Source organism: Schistocerca piceifrons, chromosome 1 (genome assembly GCF_021461385.2).
Source record: "Schistocerca piceifrons isolate TAMUIC-IGC-003096 chromosome 1, iqSchPice1.1, whole genome shotgun sequence".
Classification (NCBI taxonomy): domain Eukaryota; kingdom Metazoa; phylum Arthropoda; class Insecta; order Orthoptera; family Acrididae; genus Schistocerca; species Schistocerca piceifrons.
In genome coordinates, this window is record NC_060138.1 from 227,933,996 (window position 1) to 227,961,981 (window position 27,986).

General features: G+C 42.1%; 1 protein-coding gene and 1 pseudogene across 1 annotated transcript in view; one reads left to right on the plus strand and one right to left on the minus strand.

Annotated features, from left to right (window-relative positions):
• The window catches only part of LOC124802966 (tachykinin-like peptides receptor 86C), a 177,979-nt gene that overhangs the window by 79,139 nt on the left and 70,854 nt on the right, over positions 1-27,986 (minus strand). The gene's annotated exons all lie outside the window — the stretch shown is intronic.
• Positions 6,824-6,941, plus strand: LOC124723618 (annotated as a pseudogene).

Here is a 27,986-nt window from a genome sequence, read left to right on the forward strand (position 1 = left end):
CGTCAAGTGTGTTTCTCGGCCACCAGCAAAATTGGCCTTAGGACACATTGGTGAGTGTAAGATCCAATGTCAATATGGAAAATCTTATATTGGGCAGACATGCCGAACCGTGCAAGAACGTTGCGTGGAACACCATCGTCATACACGCCTGGGGCAATCTGATAAGTCTGCAGTAGCGGAGCACTGCTTGGACACGGGACATGTTTTAGGAAAAAACTTAAATTTTGTCCCCAGCCTCATGTTTCTGGGACTGTGTTGTTGAGAAGGCCATACATATCCTTACGGCGGACAATCTTTTCAACAGGGATGCGGTTTTCAATGAAGCGCCTTCTTGAAAACAGCACTGGCTGCCATTAAATCAAAATAGGGGAAATAGGAGCCTCCGATTCATCACTCGACGGAACGCACTGCTGAGATTTTTTTCAGCTTTTAATCGCAGGAGCGTCCGGCAACACAGTCATTGTCCACAACGCAAGCGTGTAAGTCCATTCTGCGGCTCCCAGCAGGGTGCACTAGCAGTGCCGCTTTCCTCCCAACTGCGAGCGTCTTCCCGCGCATGCGTATTGCCTGTTCCCAGTTGATAAATTTGACGCCGCCGCGCGATTATCATCGGTCGCGCCTTGGAGCAGTGACAGAACCAACTACCACCACCTAATGATGTCGAGCAGCTGCATCGATGAAATATTGCGCGATGTGCACAATACGATCCGGTGGCAAATGCGAGAAGTGTATTTGCAACAGATTGATCGGGAAAACTTGGAAAGTCACATATTTATCAATGTTGTTCATGACTGTATTACCCTGTGGTCTAGATGGTAACGTTTTCGCTGTTTGACTGTTTTTACTTCCTTCTGGATACATTACTGCAGTTGGGGCTTTGTAGCCACTGTTAAGTACGCTTGCAGTTATCACACATATTAATATTTTGGTACATTATTATTTACAATTCAAACGATATAAGCACAATAATTGTATGTTGGCTACTAACAGTACACTCGATGCGATAGTTTATGTTGTGAATTGGAACATTGTAATAATGTACTGATCCTGAGATGAGTTTATTAACTGCAGGATCGACAATGGTGAGATAGCAGAAATTGCGAATGTATATCTAGAAGGAAAGAAAAATTAGGCAAATAGCGAAAGCTTAATGTTTACGGCAGACAGAAAGTGTCAAAATGTTTATCTAGTTCAAGAGATAAATTAGAAACATAGAGAGATAATAACCGAAATAATGGAAATGCCGACAGAGGTATGAAAAAAGAAAGACGGCTGCAGGTAGAGTTTCGAGATGCAGACGAACTAACAAGAGAAGAAACTGCAAAATTTGTTGACATAACATATGCAGAGGAAGTAAGCTACCCATTGCAACAATGATGTAATTATTACAATTCACAATGAACCACAAAAGCACACAATATAATATATGAAACACTTTAAAAGATTAGACTTCATTAGACCAAAGGAACTAGCTCACCGCAGATGTAGATGCACCACTACAGACAATTAGAAAGCGATGAATGTAGTTAACAGAATGGGGCAGTAACCATGAATTGTTTATTTAATAATAATAAGTAACAATTACAACATGTATAGTTAGTAATCAAAATGTGGAATTTAAAAATGTCAGTCTTCGTAAGATAAATCAATTTGTTCATTACCTTCTTGTACGCTGCTGGTAGTGGAATGTAACAAAGACGTGACAACAGTGCCGAAGGAATCGATGTGTAGAAGATGTTGACTAGTCAGAGGAACAGCGAAAATAATAAAGTTAGCAGCTGAAATGGAAACAATAAAACAGAAATACAAATGGATGAGAAAAGTGTAGATATTTTACATTGTGACAGAGTTACTGCTTCCCTTTTGCACAGAAGGAAAACAGCTGGGATGTGCCGAGAGGTAAGTTGTGCCAACGATAAGAGATAAAGGCTTAATCTACTCTTGAATGCAAATCAGTTGTGTGTAAGACACAATAATTAGTTCCACAGATCTATGGCAGAAATGTGGAAAGAGATGGAGAAACAATTAATGTCATGCAACGCTTCCTGTACGAAACTGATCTGGTATTGCAGTTATGGAATGAAGTTTTCGCCCTTTGTGTCACAGGGGTAAGGATTTGACAGGACTAAAGAATTTTCTGTTAATTTGAGGTGGATATATATTTTTCAAAATTTTGTTACTGCATATTGGCAGATAATTCCTGCACACTTCAACAGTTAGTTCTTACAGTTTAGATGCTCATCCCAGATTATGCCAAGGTCTTTTATAGTTTAAGGAACTATAATATTACGCTTTGTCTGGGATTCGTAGAGTCTGAGAATGTGTGTGGTTCATGTTCAGAATTCAGAGCTTAAGAAGCCAACTTTCATTCTATCAACCTTAGTATACTCATGAATACATTAGTCAATGCTACAACTTACAAGACGCCTCCTAGGTATTGGGAAATTACTAGGTTTTTTCTAGTTCCCAAAAAATTTCCGACGAGTGTTTCTGTGGTTCATTTCAAAATATCAGTGGTATTTTCCATTCTCATTCTTGATCATATAAGCTAGTGCATTGACTTTGATTAGATTCGTTTCCCTTTTCTACGTAATTATAAATTATCAAGCACTTGGCACACACTGATAGGCAAACCACCTACTGTACTCTCCACGCGTTACGATCTTCCGGTATTCATATCCATGTTACCTCTCCATTTTTTGTAATGTCGTCAACCCACTTTCAATCACGTCAACATACCAGTTACAATTCTTACCTCTCGTGCTCCGTCATAGAATTTCCTCTGTCCAATTGCCATCCATCTGCCTCTGTAATTATCCCTCCATCTCATTCTCACTGTCGTCATAACTACGTATTTCACTCCAGTCTGTTCAATGATATCGCTTACCTATCTCTTCTAGGAAAACCAAACATGCATCTATCCTTGTCTCACCGCGCATGCTCAATTTCTGAAAGGTTTTCGCGTTGAAATCCATGTCAAATTGTCATACATCAGCAAGTATTAACAATGATGGCTTAATTTCCTACAGCCTCCTAGCAAAGCCGAGTCAGGAGTAGCAGTAGCAGCAGTCTATCGTTCGTAGATAGATTGTTGACATAGTAGATTATTTACATAGTTTAGTGGTATTCTTACTTACGTCTGAGTAGTTGTAAACAGCAACTGTTCATTTAGCTGCGTTAGCAGTGCTATTTATTTTTGTGTAAGACTTCACGTACTTTTCGATCGCTTATGTTGAGTGGGTTTACTTTGTAGTACACACTTCAAAACCAGTTTTGCATCACCTCGGTTCCGAGAAAATCGGAATAGAGACCAACATAAACATCATGTCCGCCCTTTTTATTACTCATGAAAGCCACACATTGCATGTTGTACCACCATACAGCGAGTCCTTCAGAGGTGGTGGTCCAGACTGCTGTACACAACGGTACCTCTAATACCCAGTAGCACGTTCTCTTGCACTGATCCATGCCTGTATTCGTCGTGGCATACTATCCTCAAGTTCATCAAGGCACTGTTGGTCAGATTGTCCCACTCCTAAACGGCGCTTCGGCTTAGATCCCTCAGAGTGATGGTGGGTCACGTTGTCCATAAACAGCCCTTTTCAATCTATCCCAGGCATGTTCGATAGGGTTCATGTCTGGAGAACATGTTGGCCACTTTAGTCGAGCGAAGTCGTTATCCTAAAGGAAGTCATTCACAAAATGTGCACGATGGGTGCGCGAATTGTCGTCCATGAAGACGAATGCCACGGCAATATGCTGCCGATATAGTTGCACTATCGGTCGGAAGATGGTATTCACGTATAGTACAGCCGTTACCGCGCCTTCCATGACCACCAGTGGCGTACGTCGGCCCCACATAATGCCACCCCAAAACATCAGGGAACCTCCATCTTGTAGCTCTCGCTGGACAGTGTGTCTAAGGAGTTCAGCCTGACCGGATTTCCTCCAAACAAGTCTCCGACGATTGTCTGGTTGAAGCCATATGCGATACTCTTCGTTGAAGAGAACGTGATGCCAATCCTGAGCTGTCCGTTCGGCAGGTTGTCGGGCCAATCTGTACCGCTCTGCATGGTGTTGCAATTGCAAAGATGGACCTCGCCACGGAACTCGGGAGTGAAGTTGCGAATCATGCAGGCTATTGCGCACAGTTTGAGTCGTAATACGACGTCCTGTGGCTGCACGAAAAGCATTATCAACATGGTGGCGTTTCTGTCAGGGTTCCTCCGAGTCTTAATCTGTAGGTAGCGGTCATCCACTGCAGTAATAGCACTTGGGCATGTCTTCGATAGTGCCTCTGTACCTCCATGTCTGAACGACAACGCTTTGGTTCACTCCGACACGCCTGGACACTTCCCTTGTTGAGAGCCCTTCCCGGCACAAAGTAACAATGCGGACGCGATCGAACCTCGGTATTGACCGTCTAGGCATGGTTAAACTTCAGACAACACGAGCCGTGTACCTCTTTCCTGGTGAAATGACTGGAACTGATAGGCTGTCGGACCCCCTCCGTCTAATAGACGCTGCTCATGCATGGTTGTTTACATCTTTGGGTGGATATAGTGACATCTCTGAACAGTTAAAGGGACTGTGTCTATGGTACAATATCAACAGTCAAAGTCTATCTTCAGATGTTCTGGGAACCAGGGTGATGCAAAACTTTTTTGGTGTGTGTAGAATTTTCCGCCGCAGGAGTCGTTAGCGTCGCTTTGTTTACTCGACTTCGTGAGCTTTGCAAATAATATGTGCTGAGTACAGTTCCTGCCTTCTAGAAGAACAGAGACAGGAGCAGCAGCAGCAGCAGGAGCTTCTCTTTTGTATACATTTCGTTTATATAGTTTGGTTTAGTGCTATTCTTACTTCCTTCTGAGTTGAAATAAACTGTAGCAGGATATTTAGTTATTTGTTCTGCTGTCAGAAACTGCATATGTTTCGATTGGTGGTCTTGAGTGACTTTATTTCCAGAGTTGGAGTTCATTACCTGTGATTCAGACAGTAATTGAGAAAAGATGGGTGAAGACTGTGCCTGTTGTGTACGGATGCTGGGGCAACTGGGCACTGCCCATAAACAGCTGGAAGCTATGTTGTCCACGGTAGACAGGCTTCGGGATGTTTCCCTGGGCTGCGGTTGCGTTAGAGCATCTGAGATGAAAGCTTTGGGATCTCTGGAGCACATAGCATCGTCTGGGATGTCTGATGCTGCTGCATCTTCTGATTCATAACTTCCGGCCCGTCAACACTTACCTAGCGGTGAGTGGCGAACAGTAGCAATGTCGCGAGTCTGTGGGTGGAAGGCGAAAGTGGTTACCGGTCGCACAGATGACGCCTTACTGTGGTGTCACCGCCAGACACCACACTTGCTAGGTGGTAGCTTAAATCGGCCGCGGTCCATTTAGTACATGTCGGACCCGCGTGTCGCCACTGTGTGATCGCAGACCGAGCGCCACCACAAGGCAGGTCTCGAGATACGGAATAGCACTCGCCCCAGTTGTATGGACGACATTGCTAGCGACTACACGGACGAAGCATCGCTCATTAGCCGAGCAGATAGTTAGCATGCATTGCTCATTAGCCGAGCAGACAGTTAGAATAGCCTTCAGCTAAGTCCATGGCTACGACCTAGCAAGGCGCCATTTGTAACATTGCATGTACCTCAAGATAGAGTCTCACTTGTATCACCAAGAACGTTGTAAACCAAAGGGCTATATAAAAATTTAAGTGTTCTAGTAGCTACATACTTTTCTTTATAACATTAATAAGTATCCTGTTTCAGACCTCTACCTAGCCTACTTAAGATTACGCGTGCCTTTCGGCTACTTCAGTGTGGCGTAGCTGTCTTGTTACGCCACAACACTTACACCTTAAGAAAAAAGGTTTGGGATATTCTCCGCTGCTGAAAATACATCTCGGCCACTGCGAAACACCTCTCCTGTTGGCACTGTGGCCGGTCTTCCTAAGAGATAGGCGCTAAGGATGGGGTGGCCTGTCATAGGGATCTCCAGTGTAGCCAGCTGATTGGAGCCCCTCAGGAAAAGAGCAGGCGGGTTGGGAAAGATGGCCAGTTTCCACTGTGTTAACCTGAAACGAAATCTCGTCCAAGACGCGGAGGATGCTCTGCAGGCACCTAATGATCACACTGGGGGCAGGTAGCTGCAAATCGTGGCTCATGTAGGCAGGAATGATGATTCCTACTGCCTGGGTTCAGAGGCTATCCTCGGTTCCTACAGCATCGCCTAGGAAGTGGAAGCAAATCTATCGTTTTGCAGCATCGTTACCAGAATCAGTTCTGTTTCACTGGTTTTGAGCAGACAGGAAGGTCTAAACCAGAGGCTCAAAGGATTCTGCTAAGGGGTAGGATGCTATTTTAGCGACCTCCGTTATTTGAAAAATTTTTGGGGTTTCACTTAATAGGTCAGGCAAGCACTACAAGCAAGAAGTGGCTATTGGGATAGCAGAGTACGTGTGGCATGCGCATGAGGATTTTTAGGACAGAAAAATCCCTTCACATTATTATTTAATTCCGTGTGTATAAGCTACCAGGTATTACACATCGTCGTACATCATGTAACCATGACGACCTCCTTCAGTGTGTGCATGACAACAAGAACGATTTAGCTGACCAGGTTATGAAGATGTGTGATGCCTGGTGGCACACATAAAATTACGTAATAATTTTTACTGATATGAAGAAGGCTCGTCAGTGAGCGGAAACTAGTAATCAAAACATGAGCTGTAGCGCTCTTGCTCTAGTATTTTTATGCACACATTTTAAAGTTCTGTTGTTCCTGGTAAGAAAAATTTAGTCGCTGCATATAATACATTTTGCAAAGGCCTTGCCGCAGTGGATACATCGGTTCCCGTCAGATCACCGAAGTTAAGCGCTGTCGGGCTTGGCCGGCACTTGGATGGGTGACCATCTGGGCCGCCATGCGCTGTTGCCATTTATCGGGGTGCACTCAGCATCGTGATGCCAACTGAGGAGCTACTCGACCAAATAGTAGCCGCTCCCGTCAAAATGACCGGGAGAGCGGTGTGCTGACCACACGCTCCTCCTATCCACATCCTTATTTGAGGATGACACTGTGGTCGGATGGTCCCGATGGGCCACTTGTGACCTGAAGACGGAGTGTTTTATAACACATTTTATCTTCCAGCAGTGAGATTGTGAAGTTACTACTACAGTCAGATGCATTTTTTTCTCTTACTTGTTTCGTTTCTTGTTACATCAAAGAGAACTGCAATAGTAAAAATTTTGTATTACTTTCTGTATACATACTACAACTGCCATCTACGTAATTATAATTTTTTCATTTTCTACTGTTATGTACTTAAAATATTTCTACGTACATAAAACTGTAATTTCGCACAAAAGCCTAAACTATTATAACGTGCGCAGTATTCAGCGAGAATCTTGAAATGTATCGAGAGGTTGCAATGTGACATGGTAACGAAGGAGTCCGTGGAGAAGTGCAGACGTTAATTATTGTCGTGCGTGATGTCGGAATGGTTTGTTTGTAGCTTCAGCCTGAGCTTTCCCCATACGCAAGTAGAGTCACGCTTGTAGGTACATGCCTTTTTCTCAACACGTACACATTAGCGATTCCATTCACATATAGAGAGAAACACGTACGCTACTCTAGGTACAAGCTGCATCTGCAGTTCCAATGCGGCTGCGTCGCTGTCCACCGGGCAGTGGGTTTATCAGAGCAAGCCAGGTGTACTAGCGATGTGCACCAGCGAAGTTGCAGCATAAATGTATCCTCTTAACTCTAAAGGCAGTCTGAGGACTTATAAGTCTTACTGCGCGAAATAAAACACTTGCTAGAGTCTTAACATTTACAATGAACAGGCCAAGAATATGTCAGTACGTGTATAGTTTTTATCTCACGAACAGTGTTGTCATAATAATTACTTCTAAACATACGCAACATTTATATTACGAAAAAGTGACAACCTTCTAATCAACAGACTCGTAAAGTCCTTCTGTTTATATTATGAGTGCACATGTATGCTTCACTTGGGAGAGCTCGTATACTGACGTATCACAAAGTGTCTGAAACATCTTGAATTTTCAGTACTTATACACCAATTACACTGATCTTTAAATGAGTTTTATAACCTCAACCAAGCACGTAACGCGAGTTTGTAAACGTCTCTACGGCAACGCATCAGTGTTGTCACAGCTCTATAGACCACTATTGTTTCCTCATAAACCCGTTATCCTTAGAAACATTTCTGTCAGCTGTCATGGATCACTTACGCCGAATCGACTATAGTCAATTTTTGTGTGTTATTTTCCCTCTTGACAGCTTGGATAACAGTGGCTCAGCGATATTACGTGTTTACATGGTTACCACTGCAAGTAGGTGATGATGTATGGGTATTTGTTTATGTTTTGATTCTTTTCTTAGGTTTAGTTCTGATTATGTTTTTTACATCAACTTTCGTCTAGTTTGTGTTGAGAATGTCATGATTTATTTTTAGTTTTTACTTTTACGTAATAACTTCGTTATGGTTTATGATTTGTGATGGTTTCTTTCCATTATATCTTTTCGTACGGGTTTGTGCTGTTACTACGGGTTTGTGTAACTTAGTATCTGTGGTTTGTTTATTGTACCCATTTTGCTGCTTTATAATATCAATAAAGCTTTCAATATAATTTTTGTGCTTTATGTCGATTTGTTCATTCAGTAAATTTTGAAGGTTATTGTGTGCATGTGGATATATCTCTTTTTCCTCAAGGTTGTTCATAATTTCTCCCTTTTGCGTAATATTGAGGATTTCCAGTCTTTTGTTTATGAATTTCACGTCGGAAATGCTATGGCCCTTTTCGCCGATGATGATGTTGCATGTAGAGAAATCGCTAGAAAGTTGTTGTGAAATGCACAAAAACTGACTCATATATATCCGAAAATCAGATATAAAAATATGTCTACAGCGAACGACCAAGTAATGTCTAAATATAAATTACAACAATGACACCTTATGGCAGCATCGATAATAAACGGGAACTCATATGAAGAGCAGAGCAGTGTAACTGGTATATTATTTTCGTAATAATGCCACTACAATACATATTTTGCACTGCTGGACCCTAGGAAAAAAGGGAAAGGTCTGTAAATTTTGTTGTTACCTCTGTGAATTCGATTTGGTGGATAAGTCACATCCATTAAAAGCTAAAATCTGTAAAGCGTAGATGGGAACTGTTTTTACAGCATTTGGGTCCGCAGAGTATGAGGACAAGCTGGCGGCTAATGAAAAAATACAAGATAGTTTTCGATCCCACTTGCAAATCAAAAGCACTTTGTGGATGGGTATTCTTCATGAGATTTCAGTGTTGTATTGTTAGTTCTATTCGACGCAGACTATTTATAAATTAAAGCCGCTAATAAAGGAAGCAGCAGATCAAGAGCCCCCTAATCACTCTTCTTCAACATGAATGAAGTGTGGCTGTAAAAAAATTTTATCTCAAGACCAAAAGAGTATGTATTAAATTACTGTCGTCCTCAATATACCTCTCTCCTCTGTCCCTACAACGCTCCATGCCAGTTTTCCATTGATATAAACAGTGCTGTAAGTCTTCCATTGTAACCATGGAAGTACGAACGAAGGCATCTTATTTTAATGGGCTTTCTACATCTACATCTACATCCATACTCCGCAAGCCACCTGACGGTGTGTGGCGGAGGGTACCTTGAGTACCTCTATCGGTTCTCCCTTCTATTCCAGTCTCGTATTGTTCGTGGAAAGAAGGATTGTCGGTGTGCCTCTGTGTGGGCTCTAATCTCTCTGATTTTATCCTCATGGTCTCTTCGCGAGATATACGTAGGAGGGAGCAATATACTGCTTGACTCTTCGGTGAAGGTATGTTCTCGAAACTTTGACAAAAGCCCGTACCGAGCTACTGAGCGTCTCTCCTGCAGAGTCTTCCACTGGAGTTTATCTATCATCTCCGTAACGCTTTCGCGATTACTAAATGATCCTGTAACGAAGCGCGCTGCTCTCCGTTGGATCTTCTCTATATCTTCTATCAACCCTATCTGGTACAGATCCCACACTGCTGAGCAGTATTCAAGCAGTGGGCGAACAAGCGTACTGTAACCTACTTCCTTTGTTTTCGGATTGCATTTCCTTAGGATTCTTCCAATGAATCTCAGTCTGGAATCTGCTTTACCGACGATCAACATTATATGATCATTCCATTTTAAATCACTCCTAATGCGTACTCCCAGATAATTTATGGTATTAACTGCTTCCAGTTGCTGACCTGCTATTTTGTAGCTAAATGATAAAGGATCTATCTTTCTGTGTATTCGCAGCACATTACACTTGTCTACATTGAGATTCAATTGCCATTCCCTGCACCATGCGTCAATTGTTTCCAGACTCTTCTTATTTTTGAGGAAGTGCAGACAGTTTTTGTTTTTATAATATACGAGTTAATCAACGATAAAAAAGGAAATGCATGACAGTCTTATTCAAATTCCATGTGCGTCTCATTAGCCCACAAGGTAAAAGTGCTAACGCCAACACTCAGATGTCGTAACACAAAGGACCAAACGAAAGAACTAAGGGTCAGGCGCCCTACTGTTGCACGCGTGTCTCCGTGTGGGATAGGAAGATTCTGGCGCCTGCGTACAGCGGTCTTTGAACACACATCAGAGGCATGAGTGACTCGGCACCGGAGCATACACCATCTTGCCACTACTTGACCGGGTGTGCTCGCCTAGTGCGCACGGGAAGTTGCACAAGTGTAAACTTACCTTTAGACAGAGTTTTTCGTGTATAATGTGGACTGTTTTCTTTGCATATCGCAGACAGTGAGCTTACAATACCAGCGTATTAAAGTGTTTCCTGTCGTGGAAAATAATTTCACAGTGTAGACTTGAAAATTATGATAAATGGGCAATGGAGTACTGTGTTTGTTGAGTCATCTGTTCTCGGAGTGTGGCATGGACTGTGAACTTAATGGACGTACAGATCAAAGTGTTTCTCGTTGTAAAATATTGTATCAGATAATAATAATAATTTTCATTGTAAAATGTTGTATCAGATAATAATTATAACCCGCCATGAACCACGGACCTTGCCGTTGGTGGGGAGGCTTGCGTGCCTCAGCGATGCAGATAGGCGTACTGTAGGTAACCACAATCGAGGGGTATCTGTTGAGAGACCAGACAAAAATGTGGTTCCTGAAGAGGGGCAGCAGCCTTTTCAGTAGTTGCAGGGGCAACAGTCTGGATGATTGACTGATCTGGCCTTGTAATATCAACCAAAACGGCCTTGCTATGATGGTATTACGAACGGCTGAAAGCGAGGGGAAACTACAGCCGTAATTTTTCCCGAGGACATGCAGCGCTACTGTATGGTTAAATGATGATGGCGCCCTCTTGGGTAAAATATTCCGGAGGAAAATCCATTCGGATCTCCGGGTGGGGGACTACTCAGGAGGATGTAGTTATCAGAAGAAACAAAACCGTCATTCTATGGATCGGAGCGTGGAATGTCAGATCCCTTAATCTGGTAGTTAGGTTAGAAAATTTAAAAAGGGAAATGGATAGGTTAAAGTTAGATATGGTGGGAATTAGTGACGTTTGGTGGCAGGAGGAAGAGGACTTCATAGTGAACGTATTATTGTAACCAAGACAGACACGAAGCCCACACCCACCACAGTAGTACACGTTTAAATGCCAACTAGCTCCGCAGATGAGGAGAAGATTGTGGAAACGTATAATAAGATGAAAAAAAATTATTCCGATAGTTAAGGGAGCCAAAAATTTAATAGTCATGCAGGGCTGGAATTCGATAGTAGCAAAAGGAGGACAAGAAAAAATAGTAGGTGAATGAAAGAGGAAGTCGCCAGGTAGAATTTTGCACAGAGTGTAATTTAATCATTGGTAACAATTGGTTTAAGCATCATTAGTTACGGTTGTACACGTGGAAGAGACACCGGATGGTTTCAGGATAAATATATAATGGTTAGACAGAGATTTAGGAACCAAATTCGAAATTGTAAAAGATTTCCAGGGGCAGATGTAGACTCTGACCACAGTTTATTGGTTATGAAATGCAGACTAAAACCGAAGAAACTGCAAAAAGGCAGGAATTTATAGAGATGGGATCTGGATAAACCGAAAGAAGCAGAGAATATAGAATGTTTCAGATGATGTATTAGGGAACTATCAACAAGAACGGGGGATAGGAATACAGTAGAAGGAGTGTGGTTAGCTTTGTGATATGAAATAGCGAAAGCAGCAGAGGATCAAGTAGGTGAAAAGACGAAGGCTAGTAAAATCCTTGAGTAACGCAAGAGATACTGAATTTAATCGATCAAAGGAAAAAATCTAAAAGTGGAATAAATGAAGCAGGCGGAATGGAATACAAATGTCTAAAAGATTAGAGTGACAGGGAGTGAAAAATGGCTAAGCAGGAATGGCTAGAGGACAAATGTAAGGATGTGGAAGCATATATCACTAAGGGTAAGATAGATACGCCTACAAGAAAACAAGAGATCATAGGAGAAAAGACAAACACCTGTACGAATATCAAGAGTTAAGATGGAAAACCAGTCGTAAGCTAAGAAGGAGAAAGCAGAAAGGCGGAAGGAGTAAATAGAGGGTCTGTACAAGGCAGGTGCACTTCAGGGCAATATTATCGAAATGGAAGAGGATGTAGAGGAAGATGAGAATGGAGATAACATACTGCGTGAAGAATATGACAAAGCACTGAAAGACTAAGGTGAGTTGGGACGCCCCATCGCGACCATGTTAAATTTATTGATTTGGCTTCCCTGTATTTCAGGAACCACTGTAGCCATTGACATGAAATTTTTACAGGACAGTACGCTGTATGTTCTGAGTCTACTGAACTACAATAATTGCATTTCAGCCACTGCTTTCGGAAATACAATTATTTAATTACACTGTTAAAATGTTGTGTACTTTTTTGTACGTTATCCGAAAAAAATTTAATTATACGTGACATTATGTAGTTCTTTAAGCTCTGTAGACTCAGTATATGTATGTTATTACTCCCTGAAAATTTGAATACTCTACTCGAAGTGGTTTCTGAGATTTAGAGAAAAATGCAACAGAAAATGTAAATTTTCTGGAACGGCTTCTAAAGTTTCAAAATACTGTAACTCACTTAACATATGTTTAACTTTTTGTTTTTAGACACTCAGAAGCACCCTGAACCATACTGTATACCATCCTCTTGATCTTTTTTTTATGATTTTCCTTCTTCCCTTCTTTCTGGACTCTTCAGTGGCCAACAGTGCTGCATGCTCTACTTTATCAATGTGAACCTTGTTCATCCGTCCAAGTTGGCTGTATGAACTGTTTGAGTACTGGGCATTGCGGTAATTGCACCATGAATCAGGTCCAGGAGGGCAAATATGGTGTACTCGTTTTTCATCAGTTGACAATCTGTGGAAGAAGGTAGCCCATACTGCCTCCTTGATTTTCAACAAATCCTCAGTGTTATTTTTAATGGCCATCCCATAATATTGATGTAGTTCATCAATCATTTTGTCTGGCAGCCTGTCTCTAATGGTTTTTGCATCAGAAAGTTTCTTGTCTCTCAAAAATTTTGTTCCAGCTTCCTCAACCTGGTGCCCATTCTCTTCTTGACTTGACTAACACTGTTAACCTTTATAAAACAGCAATCCACAACCCTCTACATAAAAAATTACCGATTTTATTAGATCTTGAAGTAATGCATGTAAAAATTTTAACATTTTCAACCGGTGTACAGTATATTCAAAAAAATAAAATAAAATACTTCCCATGTGAGTTTATAAGTGATATATATATATCATTCGCAAAATTACAAATGTTATAATGAGATCAAAATCAGAAAATGCGAAAAAATTTTTTTCTGTTCTAACTCCCTTTCAGTCGAAACAAGGCTCCCGGAGTAGACAACATTCCGTTAGAGCTACTGATAGCCTTGGGAGAGCCAGCCATGTCAAAACTCTTCCATATGGTGAACAGGATGTATGAGACAGGCGGAGTACCCTCAGACTTTAAGAAGAATATACTAATACGAACTCCAAAGAAAGCAGTTGCTGACATGTGTGAAAATTACCGAACTATCACTTTAAGAAGTCACGGCTGCAAATTAATAACACAAATCCTTTACAGAAGAATAGGAAAGCTGGTAGAAGCCAACTTCGGGGAAGATCAGTTTGTATTCCGGAGAAACCGAGGAACACACGAGGCAATAACGACCCTACGACTGCTCATAGAAGATAGGTTAAAGAAATGCAAACCTACGTTTCTAGCATTTTTAGATTTATAGGAAGCTTTTGACACCGTTAACTGGAAGGGTATGAAACGGAAGCACTGGTTGAGAAGGGAGTGAGGCTGGGTTGTAGCATATCCTTAATGTTATTCAACCTGTATTGTCTTAGGAACTAAAATTCAGGGATAAGAAATAAGAAACATTGAGGTTTCCCAATAACATTGTAATTCTGTCAAAGACAGCAAAGGACTTGGAAGAGCAGTTCAATGGAATGGGCAGTATCTTAAAGGAAGACATAAGATGAAAATTAACAAAAACAAAATTAGGATGATGGAATGTGGTCCGATTAAATCTGGTGATGCTAAGGGAATTGGATTAGGAAATGAGACGCTTAAAATAGCAAATGAGTATTGCTATTTGAGTAGCGAAATAACTGATGATGGTCGAAGTAGGGAGGATATAAAGTGTGGGCTGGTAATGGCAAGAAAAACGTTTCTGAAGAAGAGAAATTTGCTAACATCGAGTATAGATGTGTCAGAAAGTCCTTTCTGAAAGTATTTGTGTGGACTGTACCGTGTATGGAAGTGAAACATGGACGATGCACAGTTTAGACAAGAAGAGAGTAGAGGCTTTTGAAATGTGGTTCTACAGAAAAATGCGGAAGATTAGATGTGTAGATCACGTAACTAATGAGAATTGGGGAGAAGAGAAATTTGTGGTACAACTTGACTAAAAGAAGGGATCGGTTGCAAGCACGTATTCTGAGGCTTCAAGGGATCACCAGTTTAGTACCGGAGGTAAGTGTGGGGAGTAAAAATCGTAGAGGGAGACCAAGAGATGAGTGCAGTAAACAGATTCAGAGGGATGTAGTTTGCACTAATTATTCGGAGATGAAGAGGTTTGAACAGGATACAGTCTCATGGAGGGCTACTTCAAAACAGTCTTTGGACTGAAGAACGCAACAACAATAATAATAATAATGTGAATGTCACAAAATTGGAACAGTAAAGCTACAGTATTACGTAGTGGACTGTTGTCAGTGCAAAGAAGGAACTGCGCATTTAAAGCACAAATATACTACTCGTCACCGACTAACTTTTCATAAAACTACAATCTTAGATTTACTAGGTTTGGGCAGTGGAGTAATGTGTTTACGAAGTGAATTGTTCTGAATGCGTTACGCTATGACATATAAATATACTGCAGTACATCTTGCCATAAACTAATATCTAACAAGGAGAGGCCACGTTGTTGGGATCACAGATTTACTTCAAACTTTATACTCATTTAGTGTGCCATTAAAACAACAAAGTGCAAGCTGTAAGGTGCACCAGTCTGGAAATTCCGAGAAAATCGCAAGTGAAGGTTTACGAGCTTGTTTTATAACCAATGTATCTTTGTATAGGTGGTGGACGTTGCAGTTCATGGTGGTAAGTGGTTAGCGCTCAAGCTTAGAAAGACGAACGTGTATGTGGCGACGGTTCGGCACCCGATCAAACCTTAATTTTTGCACTACAGCTGTAAGTTCTCTGATATTCGCTCTTGCTACATTAGCAACGTTTCACCACTACGCACGTTAACTGCCAAATAGGGCCTGCCTCTGTGTCTGCAGCTCGAAGCTTCGAGATGCAAGGTAGTTTAAATTGGTTCAAATGGCTCTGAGCACTATGGGACTTAACTTCTGAGGTTATCAGTCCCCTAGAACTTAGAACTACTTAAACCTAACTAACCTAAGGATATCACACACATCCATGCGCGAGGCAGGATTCGAACCTGTGACTGTAGCGTTCGCGCGGTTCCAGACTGTAGCGCATAGAACCTCTCGGCCACTCCGGCCGGCCAAGTTGTAGTTCCGGGTACCTTAGCAGACTGTGTGTATACGGGATTTCGCAAAACACAACAGGCATACATCTTCTGGGAAATTCCATGCGTTTCTTCATTTACTTGTCGAAAGTTCTAAATATCTTTGTTCTAATAATTATAATTAATTAAAATAAGAAGCTCTAAAATAACATGAATTCACTAAAACTTCATGCAAATACACGTGTGTTTTTTAATTACATATTACGTCTAAAATAGAGAACAAGTGTCTGGCGTAGTTATTAGGTCGGTTACTGCTGTTACAGTGGCAGAGATTTATGTGAATTTGATCGTGGTGTTATACTCGGCACGCGAGCGATAGGAGACAGCATATCTGATGTAGCGATGAAGCGGGGATTTTCCCGTAAGACCATTTCACGAGCGTACGGTGAATATCAGAAATCTGGTAAAACATCAAATCTCCGACAGCGCTGCGGCCGGAAAAAGGCCCAGCAAGAACGAGACCAATGACGACTGAAGAAAATCGTTAAACGCGACAGAAGGGCAACCCTTCCGCAAACTGCTGAAGATTTCAATTCTGGGCTATCAACAAGTGTCAGCATGAGAACCATTCAACGAAACATTATCGATGTTGGCTTAAGGAGCCGCAAGTCCACTCGTGTACCCTTGATGACTGCACGACAAATAGCTTTACGCCTCGCCGGGGCCCGTCAACACCTACACTGGATTGTTGATGACTGAAAACATGTTGCCTGGTCGGACGAGTCTTGTTTGAAATTGTATTGAATGAATGGACGTGTGCGGATATGGAGAAAGCTCATGAATCCATAGACCCTGCGTATCAGCAGGAGACTGTTCAAGCTGGTGGAGGCTCTGTAAAGGTGTGAGGTGTGTGCAGTTGGAGTGATATGTGAGCCCTGATAAATGTAAATACGACTCTGAAGTTAGCTCGTACGTAAACATCCTGTCTGATTACCTGCATCCGTTCACGTTCATTGTGCATTGCGACGGTCGACAATTGCAGCAGGACAATGCGACACCCGACACGCCCAGAATTGCTAGATAGTGGCTTCAGGAACACACTTCTGAGATTAAACACTTCCTCTGGCCTTGCAACGTGCTGTTCAGAAGACATCTCCATCCCCTCTTACTCTTACGGATTTGTGGGCAGTCTTGCAGGATTGATGGTGTCAGTTCCCTCCTGCACTACTTCAGACTTTAGTTGCGTGCATGCCACGTCGTGTTGCGGCACGACATTAGACAGGTGTGACAATTTCTTTGGCTCTTCAGTGTATGGAAACTACATCGCTTGATTGGAGGTGAACAATATTTAATAGGCACATTGACATCGATTAACCTCACGGTTTTTCTTGGTGAAACATATTTGGTCCACGTCACCAACACAAATGCTTCAGTCATTGATGATACAGGCCGGCCGCTATGGTCGAGCGGTTCTACGTGCTTCAGTCCGGAACCGCGCTGCTGCTACGATCGCAGGTTCGAATCCTGTCTCGGGCATTGGTGTGTGTGATGACCTTAGGTTAGTTAAGTTTAAGTAGTTCTAAGTCTAGGGGACTGATGACCTCAGATGATAAGTCCCATAGTGCTTCGAGCCATTTGAACCATTTTTTGATGATACAGCAAAAACATGTGCCATCCACAGCCTCTGTAACAGAGTCGTGCACAAAGGCACTGCCCGCGGGCTGCACTGGACTGGACTGCACGTCTCTCGGGCCAAGTGAGGTCGTGACGTAACCGCAGTGGCTAAATAGTGCTGCACGAAAGCACCGCTGCGCTAGAGGTACAGCTCCGCACTAAGCGAGCCGTGACGTCACTGCACGGGCCAGCTGGTGCCGTGCGCAGGCACTAGTATGCTGCTTCAAGCCGCGTACACACTGCCGCTGGAAACATGTTTCTGTTGGAAACATTGTTTTCTGCAATGTTTCGCCAATGTTTCCGTCTTTGTTTCTGGTCTCTGTTTCCATCTACACTGACGGCAAACATTTCTCGTTGTGTGTTACTCCGTCTGCAGTGCTCCCTGTATTATTGTGTTCATATCGCTTGCTGCTGAGTTATGTCTGGTGTCGAGGAAACAATAATGATATGTGGTGCTGCATTATTAATACTACGAGGTTTACACAAGCAAATTGAAAGTAGTCCTCGTCGTTGGTGGAGAGAAACATTCCATAGAAGAAGTGGCGTGAATAACTTGCTACGTGAACTGAGTATGGAAGACGCCTCTGGCTTCCGTAACTTCAATAGGGTGTCATCTACCGATTTTGAATATCTGGCAAATTTGATAGCACCATTTGTTTTTTTTTTTTTAAAAAAAAGACACGAATTTCAGGAAAGCGATTTCAGTCAACCAAAGGCTTGCAGTTACTCACGTTTTCTGGCAACAGGAGATTCATTTCAGAGCCTTGCGTATTTATTTCACATTTAGAAGCAAGTAATACCTCAAATAGTACCTGAAGTATGTGGAGCTCTGGTGGAAGTTCAAAAATGGTTCAAATGACTCTGAGCACTATGGGACTTAACTTCTGAGGCCATCAGTCCCCTAGAACTTAGAACTACTTTAACCTAACTAACCTAAGGACATCACACACATCCATGCCCGAGGCAGGATTCGAACCTGCGACCGTACCGGTCGCGCAATTCCAAACTGTAGCACCTAGAACCGCTCGGCCACTTCGACCGGCCTGGTGGAAGTACTGAAGGATTATGTAAAGGTAAGTAAATGAAAAACATCGTTAAATAAGCATCTTTTCGAAATATTATTATTTGCCAATTACATTACAAATCTCACAAACACAACTTCTTCAGTGCAAGTATCTACAAAACTCGTAAATGTGACAGGGGAGTTACTACCTGATGATGATGGCCCTGCCACATTCGTACCCACTATCGACTGCTGACTGCTACATTCTGTTTCGTTAACACTTTACTAAGCAAAGGCATTGATTTTGCTCTTGGTAACTTGTAATTTCCGTAATACTGATGCCGCATACTGCCCATATATACTACGTTCAGCGTTCTTCTTATCTTCTTGTTTTTGCAGCACCTTAGTTTATAATTGAGACGCAATCTTGTAGGGTTGCTGCATATCTTTTTTCTCGCCCACCCTTCTGAATTTTCGTGCTGGAGCACTGGAAGGTCCAGCCACAACCTCTTCATCTTCGTTTATGCCCTCTGGCGAATGTACGAGAACCTGAAATCAAATTTCTTTCTTCCAGATACCGGAATGGACAGTCTTGAAAGGAGGATATAAGATGAACATCAACAAAAGCAAAACGAGGATAATGGAATGTAGTCGAATTAATTCGAGTGATGCTGAGGGAATTAGATTAGGAAATGAGACACTTAAAGTAGTAACGGAATTTTGCTATTTGGGGAGCAAAATAACTGATGATGGTCGAAGTAGAGAGGATGTAAAATGTAGACTGGCAATGGCAAGGAAAGCGTTTCTGAAGAAGAGAAATCTGTTAACATCGTGTATAGATTTAAGTGTCAGGAAGTCGTTTCTGAAAGTATTTGTATGGAGTGTAGCCATGTATGGAAGTGAAACATGGACAATAAATAGTTTGGACAAGAACAGAATAGAAGCTTTCGAAATGTGGTGCTACAGAAGAATGTTGAAGATTAGGTGGGTGGATCACGTAACTAATGAGGAGGTACTGAATAGGATTGGGGAGAAGAGAAATTTGTGGCACAACTTGACTAGAAGAAGGGATCGGTTGGTAGGACATGTCCTGAGGCATCAAGGGATCACAAATTTAGCATTGGAGGGCAGCGTGGAGGGTAAAAATCGTAGAGGGAGACCAAGAGATGAATACACTAAGCAGATTCAGAAGGATGTAGGTTGCAGTAGGCACTGGGAGATGAAGAAGCTTGCACAGGAAAGAGTAGCATGGAGAGCTGCATCAAACCGGTCTCAGGACTGAAGACCACAACAAGAACAACCAGCGACTGAAATGTTTGTTCCTTCCCCCCCCCCCCCCCCCCCATCCTGTGACGTTGCAATTGACGGGAAACATATCGTGCTACAGTGCCCTGTTGGCAGTGGAAGTGAATGTTATAATTATAAAGGTTCATTCAGCGTTGTGCTGCATGCTGTCGTCGATGCCAGCTATAGCTTTTTGTACGCAGATATCGGTTGCCGAGGCAGAATATCAGATGGTGGTGTGTTCAAAAACGCGAGCATAAGTGAGTCAATTAACAAAAAGAAACTAAACTTCCCACAAGCTGAATGATTACCAGGTGGCACAAAGGCCCAACCATATGTTTTTTTATCAGACGATGCTTTTCCTTTACAGGAAAACATTATGGAACTCTACCCGGGTAACATGTTACAGGTTCAAAAGAGAGAGTTTTTAACTACAGACTTTCTAGGGCCAGAAGGGTTGTTGAGAACACTTTCGGCATTATGGCTTCAGTTTTTCGTGTGTTTAGGAAACCTATGTTGCTACAACCTGGGAAGGCAAAAGCTGTCACACTTACAGTTACATGTCTCCACAACTTTTAAAGGCGAAATGCTGAGGCAAGGAACCAGTATACCCCGCATCGAAGCTTCGATTCCCACGATTTACAAACAGGTGAGATGATTCCAGGCACATGGAGACGAGATGACACTGCATCAGTTTTCATTGCAGCACAAAATAAACCAAGGAAAGCTGCTTCCACGAATAAAAAAATTCGAGACAAGTTTGCTAACTATTTTTTAAGCTGACAGGGAAGTGTACCGTGGTAAAATAGCTATGGGTGAATGTGACTGTGTACTATAAAACAGACAAGTGTAATATGTGTACCTTATTTTCCACAGTATCTGTTGTCTCCTTCGGCTCATGAACATCGTCCAAGAACTGCAGCAGTTGACAGCCGAACCAGTTGGAGTCATATGCAGTTTCTGCACCACTACCAGATGGTCTGCTGGAAATTAATTTTCTTTTCTGACGCCTGTGAGCAACCACGAGCGATCGTACTTTTTTTCTCTACACTTTCCTTGTCCGTGCCAAAAGCTGCTGCAATTTTTGTAAGTGCATCATATTTTTTAACACTGCTTTTATATCCCTTGCTCCGGACGGTCCATAAGCAATCCTCCCCGGGTACATGGCAATTAAATCAACCATTTGCTGCCTTGACCACTCCATTGTTTTAGAAAATGAAGCGAAAACGACACGATAGTAAACACAACACCACTTAACATTAGACGACAGCGCCATGCAGCGGTGACAAATGGTAGCTAGCCTGAAACATTGTTTCCTTTGATCTGTACCGACACTGCTATGGACAGATGTTTCTGTGTTTCGAAATATGATTCCAAATGGTGTCCACATCAAATAGCTGGAAACATGTTTTGTAAACATGTTTCAGTCTCAGTGTGTACGCGGCTTTACCCTACGGGCTGGTTGTAGCACGGATCACTGTTGCGACCAAATTTCTACCAGCGGCGAGTGAAACAATGCTAAGTGTAGTGGTGCAACCGTGAACGAGAAACACCTTCCCCAACCTGCCCGGAGATAACTGTCTATAAATGTGTTGCTACGTGTGCTTGAGACCTAAGATCGTACGGAACTATAGGAGGTTAGGTTTTTTGGATCTTGTTCAGACATTAATCGACACTGGCGCGACTAACAGAAAAGCATCCACAAACTGTATTATACCCCATCCGACAGTTGTGTCGCGGCACGTGACAGAAAGTGCTAACATTGTAAGAGATATAATTATGCCTGAGGTAATTGCTCGTATGACAATACGTGAATGCTCAGCAACTACTGACATGTGGACATGCAGTGCAAGAAGAAAGCCGGCCGCGGTGGTCTTGCGGTTCTAGGAACAGCGGGACTGCTACGGTCGCAGGTTCGAATCCTGCCTCGGGCATGGATGTGTGTGATGTCCTTAGGTTAGTTAGGTTTAAGTAGTTCTAAGTTCTAGGGGACTGATGACCTAAGATGTTAAGTCCCATAGTGCTCAGAGCCATTTGAACCATTTTTTGCAAGAAGAAACCATTGTCTCAGAATTATGGCTGAAGGGCAACAGTCACATCCCATATTTCTAGACTTCCGGAAAGTATTTAACACAGTGCCCTACTGCAGGCTGTTAACGAAGGTATGGGCGTATGGACTAAGTTCACAGATATGTGAGTGGCTCAAAGATTCCTTAAGTAATAGAACCCAGTATGTTGTCCTTGACGGTCATTATTCATCAGAGATAAGGTTTCTTCAGTGGTGCCCCCAGGGAAAGATGACAGGACCGCTGGCTGACAGGGTGGCCAGCAATGTCAGTTGTTTGCTGATGATGCCATGGTGTACGTCAAGTTATCAAAGATGAGTGACTGTCGGAAGATAGAGCCTGCCGCAGTGGCCGAGAGGTTCTAGGCGCTTCAGTCCAGAACCGCACTGCTGCTGCTACGGTCACAGGTTCGAATCCTGCCTTGGGCATGGATGTGTGTGATGTCCTTAGGTTAGTTAAGTTTAAGTAGTTCTAAGCCTAGGGGACTGATGACCTCAGATGTTAAGTCCTATCGTGCTTAGAGCCATTTTAACCATTTTTTTTGTAGGAAGATACAAGAGGACTTACACAAAATTTCCAGTTGGTATGATGAATGGCAGCTAGCCCTAAATGTGAAAAATGTAAGTTAACGAAGATGAGCAGGAAGATCAAACCTCTAATGTTCGGATACAGTATTACTAGTGTCCTGCTTAACACATTCAAGTCATTTCAATATCTGGACGTAATGTTGCAAAGCGATATGAGGTGGAATGAGCATGTGAGAACTGTGTTAGGGAAGGCGAATGGTCGACTTCGGTCAATTTGGAGAATTTTATGAAAGAGTGGTTCACCTGATAAGAAGACCACATATGGGATGCTGGTGCGACCTATACTTGAGTTCTGCTTGAGTGACGTGAGATCCGTATCAAGTCGCATTGAAGGAAGACGTCGAAACAAATCAGAGGTGGGCTGGTAGATATGTTACCAGTCAGTTCGAACAACAAACAAGTTGTAAGGTGGTGTGGTCCCCGGACCTTCATTTCTTACATATTCTGTCCTCACAATCGTATTCTGCACATCAAGACGCTTCATTCGAACCCAAACTCGATAAGGTAGAGCCAATTTTGTATGAATTCATGAAAGCGATATGCAAATCTAATAAGTAAATCGCAAGTGCACACCGAGATTGAAAAAGTCGAGGCTGGCGTACACAACATGATGGCCACAGGAATTTTGGGTTCTAGGGAGGCGGCCAGCCTGCTCAGAGGCCCTTCCGTTCAGAGGGTGGGTTGGTGCACACCTTGTGCCACAGTGAAGGGATAACGACACCCGTGTTCAACTTAAGAGCAAATTCCGCTACATTGTGTGGGAGCGTCCAGAAGATGCAATTTTAGACAGACCGATTGTGTAGTTACGGGGTTTTCACAGGAGGACAGTACACGCCTAATTGAGCTGCTACATCATTCGGCATTGGTCGACTAAAACAAAACGTCATGCTCCCATTTAAATGAGCAACACTGATTGGCGGAATATTTCTGATGCAAAGAGCCAAAGGAGTGAGGGAAGACAGTGAATGATATACCCTTGAAAGTTTACCAGAAAAAGGCGCCGTTCCTTTTGCGCTCTTGGAGCAGGAACACGTAACGAGAGTGAGTGTGCTTCTACGTGTACGCAAAGAGCGACGAACAAAGTCTCTCCTCAGTACTTCACTGGGAGAGCACCTCTGTCGTTAGCGAATCGGAGTGATACTCTATATTGAGTCACTCACGATTAAGCATTGTTCACTGTGGTGGCCGCCACACTTATCGTGCGGTGTGAACATGGACAGAGTACTAGTTAAACGCCTGTGAGCGAATATTGAGTGGTATCGCGGTGGACTGGTTATCTGACTGGTGTACCACACCAATAGCTAGACAAGGGGTGGATAGAAGTCCTTGACTTCATCAAGGTGTAGGGAGAGTTTATTGGCGAAGGTCAGTCCAGATAGAAAGAGATAATTGTGTTATTTGTCAGCAGCGAGCGACGCAGGCAGCAGTCGTCGCAGCTCACGGTATTGTGCGCTACAGCGTATGGAAGCCCCATCTGTCCCCCATAACAGTACAATCCATTACATTTCTCACGCGACAGCCTTGACTGTACCCAGAAAAGTTATTCAAGTTCTGTAGGCGCGGCTCTCAGCCATTCTGCCGAGTAAATAATATTCTTAAAGAAAAGGGAGAAAAGAAACTTTCTATACTTTGTAAAATAATAGCATTCCTATCCATAAGAGGCAATCTACTGTTCCAAAAATAGCCCGGAAATTTATTATTTTATAAGAAAAAGTTTCACTTCATTTCTCAGAATTTTTTTGCAAAAAATAATATTTTTCAATCGTTTAATGTTTTTCTAACACTAACTACCAAATACTCCAGTACCCAAGTAATCCACTAGTTACGTTAGAATATTGAATATTTTTGTGTCTTTTCCTTACAGCGGACGACTCCAGAAGATATTTATTTGCTGAATGTTTTTCAAGCATTTCTTGTTTGTACATTAGGAGCGTCTGTCTGACTTCTGTAGTCGTGTGAGGTGGATATTGTTTCTTGCTGGAGCCAAAGGATACTTGTTGGATCAATCCATTGCACAACTTGACAAAATAAAACCCACACACTCACTAAGTGTTAAGGAGATGCTTTGGAAACTCACTGGAGGGAAGGCGACGATTTTTTGGATAAAGACTATTGAGAAAATTTAGAGAATTGGCAATTTAATCTGACTGCCGAACGATTCTACCGCCGCCAACATACAATGCCCGTAAAGACCACGAAGATATAATTTGAGAAATTAGGGCTCAAACGGAAGCACACAGATAGTCGTTTTTCCCTCGATGTATTTGCGAGTGGAAGAGGAAAGGATATGACAAGTAGTGGCACAGGATATCCTCCACCATACTGGCTTGCGGAGTATCTCAGTGGATATGGCTGTAGATGTAGATGTATGTGCCCCCTATTATGTTTACTGGATTCCCAGATCTCGTGTCTTGTTTACAACCCAGTTTCTAGATTCAAAAATGGGCGATAACTTTCGAAGACAACTGTTGAGACAATTTGTATATATCTTGGTATCCATGCCTCTACCTAGAAAGATATGCGTTTTACGACTGATCTAGGTGCTAACGTTGTCACTGCATTGCGCAGTTCTTCACGACTGAACTGTTCCTGCCATACTCTAAATACTGTGCTACGAAATGTTTTTAATGCGGAGTATGTATGCGTCAGTTGTCCATAAGTTCATAGTCTTTTGAATGCGGTGAAAGAACGCGTCACTTACGCAAAGAAAAGTGGCATTCTTAATGCTCTTAATAGATGACTGGAATAATCAAACGATACTCGCTGGAATGCGCGGTTTACAATGTTACAATCGGTAGAAAGCCAATATTCGTCTTTGTACGAAAAGCTCTCTGAGAAGGGAGAAATAGCGCGAATTGAAGGAATTGATATACGCTGATGAAAACTAATTTCTCTTCTCACGGTATGTATTGTGTCATATTACTGTAATTCTTATAAGTTATCGTTTATTTTATAGCGTCTAAAACACGACGGTTTTTACAGCCCTCCAAAGAGGCGTCCAAGGAATCAGAACTGTAGAAATCACCTGCACTGCACCTTATGTTGCCGTGGAAGATGACGCTGTTAAAGCATTTGAGTCAGGCGCCGCAGGACAGAGAAGCCTCTGAAACAGGTCTTCCCTGTAAACGTCTGAAATTACACTTAGCGGAAAGAGTAATTGTCCATAGATGCCGTGACGCAGCATATTTTCTCTGGCCACAATTTCATATTTTAAAACGATATCTGAAGAAAAGAGGCGTGACGTTATGGCCGAGGAAAGACGTATAATCCATTTATCGCTGTGTTTATAGCTCCCCAGTGGCCAGTTACAAAGGGAACTGACGACTCACAGTCGACGATAATTCGCTTGAAGAATAGCCGAATATATGAGAATACTTTATCAGATCGCCCGATTAAATTTGTGAGCGACCTTGGTGGAGCCCTTAAATTGAATGAAGTAGTTCCAATACCTTCAACAACAAAAGATTTGGTTTTATTTTCAATAAACTTCCATATTCACAGTAGAGCTCATATTGGCGCAGATTTGTAAAACGATGTATTAAAGAGATGTTGCTCTTTTCCGATCAGCTAAAAACCATTATCGTGAAAGAGGCATGTACAAGCCACCTAGAGCAAAGTCTTTCATCAAATTGCACAAAAGCTCCACTACCAGAGAAAGTAAAGAAATTTGCTTTGTGTGCAATGTTGATGACACTCTTATCCCAGTAGATGAGTTGGAGAGATGTTTAAATCAAAACTGCAAAATAGAAAAAAAGGCTTCTTATTGGAAAACGAGCGGGCAAGGTTGCCAGAATAATATTGTGCATACAAGTGTGTTGTTCTGCTTCTTAATCCAATTTAAGTTCTGCCGGTTTTATTCTTAACCCTAGATGGTCACTTCCAGACAATATTCACGCTCTATTTTTTATTCGTAGTAGACCTAACTCTATCCGAGACAAATGAGTATACTGAAACTCTTTTCGGACGTTAAGTTCCGTTTCCAGTTGTTTTTACTAGTGTAAAATTTTTCGTTTCTTGCATATTTTGTTGTGAATGTTTTATCTACGTACGCTGTTTTTCGAATTAGTTTTGAATTTTTTAAATAAAATAAAACTCATTTTACTTCCAAATTATGCTTGAGTCGCATGGCCAATATTGGCAGCTTTATTTCAGCCTCAGTTTATTATGTTTTAAATTTAATAAATGAAAAGCACCAGTTTGCTTTTGTTCTGCAATACGGTATTGTAGAACAAAAGCAAACTCATGCTTTTCATTATGTGGGACGGTACTGTAGAACAAAAGCAAACTGGTGCTTTTCATTTACTATAATGGTTTTCTATCAAGAACCGATGAAAGATTCTGTTAACATTTTAAATTTAGTTTTTATAAAAATATATAATTTTATTCACAGGTGTGTGGGTTGTATATATTGGTGATTCTTATTAATGTTTAAAAATATCCGAAGCAGCGTGGATGACGCTGTCAAGCTAAATTCCCCATGGCACCTCCTCCACATTTATTGGTAAGACGGCCCAACGTATAGCCCGTCAAAAAATATACACAGATCAAGCATGAAAACAGGAAGAATGTGTACTGAACTGTGAAAAAAAGCGGAATGGCAGAGAGTGGTCCAAGCTTAACAAATGCAATACTGAGCGAGTACCAACAGCGAGGCATCGTGGTGACGTGTTCGAAACTCTCTTGTGCTATTTATATCTGTACTTTTTGTCAACTTTAGGAACTATCCGTCCGGTCATTGAAACGTTTCTTCTCTTCCTGTAGCCTTGGCAGTTGTCACACTGTACATTGGTTATAGAATATGACTGATGTGGTAAGAATATGTTACCGTCGCAAGTAAAAGTGATGAATAGTGAGAGCAGGAGAGGTACCATATAGACATCTCACAGAAATAAAAACAACAAATAGACAGGCGTGAACTGGTACAACAAAGGAATTCAAGAGTCAAAACTTCCAAAACGGAACACTACTTCATAAACGTTAAAAACATATGTTTTGACAGAGTACAGATAATCTGTATGGCTGTGAAACTGTTGCGTTCATTTGTTGCAGCTTAAGTGAGAAATTATTATGTTTTCATCATTTCTCTGAGAGTGGCCAAATTCACATTCATACAAACACCCAAATCGGTCAAGGAGGCATATCCACACTCATTTACCAAGCGTACAAATTAGCTGCATCGGTAATGGATTTCTGTCATATGACATATTATCCAATGCCGTGTGTGACACACCAGACGTGTTTCCCGGTAGAGGATTCGGTTGCCTTGTCGCCTTGTCATCGAACGTTCGCGGTTCCGATTCGAAAGCCACTTTCTTTCAGCTGCTA